The sequence below is a fragment of the Gavia stellata genome, chromosome 5, assembly GCF_030936135.1.
Source record: "Gavia stellata isolate bGavSte3 chromosome 5, bGavSte3.hap2, whole genome shotgun sequence".
Classification (NCBI taxonomy): domain Eukaryota; kingdom Metazoa; phylum Chordata; class Aves; order Gaviiformes; family Gaviidae; genus Gavia; species Gavia stellata.
The window spans coordinates 3,511,989-3,514,810 of NC_082598.1; positions in this window are offsets into that span (position 1 = coordinate 3,511,989).

The window sequence follows — 2,822 nt, forward strand, 5'->3', positions numbered from 1 at the left end:
TATGAATCACCAGGCTGTGGCCTCCCAGCAATACAGAGTAATCCCTTCATACTCCTCCTTTCAAAAACCCTATCATCCGACCAGGTGCTGCAGCTAAGACCCCACGAGCCAAGTCTCAGCCCTGCGGCAACGCTTCTCCTCTCCCTATGAAAGCTTGGGGAGGGGGTGAAAGGGAAATAAAAGCCTGATGACGGAAATGCCGACAAGCGAAAACCATGGCCTCGGTGAGCCCGGCGTGCGTGGCTGAGCATGGGGGCGGCCGGGGGGTTATTTGGGGCAGCGCGGGGGGAGAGGCATGAACCCTCCTTCAGCCTAATTAAATCCGGATCCAAAAGCCATTCTGATCCGAGGACACTAAGTATTTTTGTTAGGAAGGGCAGGGATAAATTAACTCCTAACTCGGGCGCTAATCTTTTTTCATTGTTTAAATTCTCCCACTTCCTAAGATTTCAGCATTTCCTCGTGATAAAGAGGAGCTCCAGTCTGCCAGCTCATCTGCCCCTTCTCTCCAAGGCATATGGGCAGATGTTTCCCCCGACCAGGCTCTTAAAATTACACGACCTGCTTCTGCATTTACAAACGACAATGCAAAAGGCAACTGCTGACCCCACTCTTCACTTTAATCACAGCTGTTATTTACAGTGCTACCAACACACTGGGACAGAGGCTAATAAATGTTTAATGGCCCAGTAAACACCAAGGGCTTTATCTACAGCCCATTTGGAAGCCTGATCAAATATAATAATCCATTGCACGTCTGTCTGCCACTTCCCTGGCCTCCTGCGGGATGGGAGGAGATGTACACTGCTGCTCTATATTCAGGCAAGAAAGGGGGGTTAGCTATAGGGACACAGATGTTTTCCCTGCTTCCATCTCAATTTCTTGCTCCCAGAAGGGCAGGACTATGCACCAACCTGTCGGACTTCAACTTCCATATAATATAGAAATGCAGGTGGCATCCGCCTCTAGGATTCAATAAAGCAGTTATTTATAACAGGAGTATTACACATAGGGAGCAGAGAATACGTGGAGGAACTTGAGAGAAGTATCATTTACTTACAGACTGGGGTACAGGGGAAAAATACCTGCATGCTTCCTGAAGTGCTGTAGGAGACTACGATACCAGAAATGCTGAAGCTTTTTAGAAAGAAGCTTTATTTAAAAAAATTAAGGAAACAGGATCAATACTCAAGCAGTTTCTATATCGCCCAACTTGCACAATGCATAGGATTGCCAAGCAGCTGAATGATTCACGTGCATCTACCCAGGCAAGTGCTGACTTCTGCCAGACCAACCGATTCAGCACATGGGGGAGAAAAAAAACTTTTTCAGGCAGATAAACCACTTCCTCAGATCTGAAATGGAAGATATATTTCCCCCCCCAATTATAGCTGTGGGTCCATTACTCAATATTCCCTCCCCATGCAAGTCTTACTTACCTTCTAGACCCTCATATCTCCAATGATATTTTAAATGATTCATTTTGACACATTAAGGCTAAGCACTTACGTTTTTATTACGCTATTACACGTTGCTGTGACAAGCTTCCCTAAAGACCTGATGCTAAATCACAGTCCAATTATGGTTTGGTAAAATCACATGAACAAGAGATCAACACACCAGAAAAAAACCACGAGGAATTCATAGTGAGACCTCACCCTCGCCGTGGGGTAGCACCGTGGCACCATCCAGCTATTCAACACATGGGCTCCAAGAGCCAGACCTGTTCCATAGTTTTGTGGACCATATTCAAGGTTTGATTTTTTTTTCAGCCTCCAAAGTAGCCCTAAAATCAGGTCCTGGTACTGGTGAGGTCTTCTGATATACCCAAGGCCAACTGACACCACCACCACCACCAGCTCTTGGCTCAGACGATGGGAGAAACCTGCTTCCCAGCTCGATCTGGTCAGACTGGAGGGTTGTCCAACTCCGATTCCTGCAGAAGGCAAGGGATCAGGGCAGGATTACGAAAATGGAGGCTTGAAGCCAAAATAAAGGAGCCTGTCGTCAGGGCGTAACTCACATGTGCTGCTGCGCACCGGCCCCTTCCCTCCCCTCCATGGGACGTTTTCATTTAGCGTGGCCAGGAGACTCTTGCAGAGGATGTTTTAAAACTCACAGAGATGCCAAAAAATGTCACATTAGAGCACAGTGAGAACTCATAATAAATCCACCCAAGTGAACCACAGCACTGCTCAGATACCTTTTTGGGTGAAACCAAAAATCGTGACAGCAAAGATCTACTGGCAATTACACCCAAAACGCTTCCTGTCTTTGTTTGCTTTGGGTTTTAGCGGTAGATGGGAGCACAGACTACAATTTGTGGGAGATAGGTTATTGCTGCTAATGCAAAGAGCTTTTTTCTTCCCCCTTAACAGATGAAGAAAGCACTAAAAATGCCACTCTGAAACTGCTTGGTCCTGCACTCACAGACGATAGCAAAAATTAGCATTATTTATTTGTGGCTTTAGTCACTTTTTAAAAGAAAAATAGATAAAGGAAGAAATGCATCTGTATCAGGACTCACTCCCCTTTCTTTTGCAACTAATACTTCTAAATGCAGCGGGGAAAGAACATTCCACAGAGCACTAGGAAACCATACTTAGAAAAAAAATAATATATTTACCCAAGAAAGAGAATGAAAACAAGCAGAACAATAAGAGTCACGGAAGTTTGCTCCGAGGAGACATCTGGGAAGGTGAAAGGAGGAAGCAAGTGAAAGAAAACACATAGCATAAAGATACAAAACAGCAAGAGAAGAATTATTAAGCCATTTTACATTTATACAGCACTGCATAAAACAAACAAGATGTGATCATATA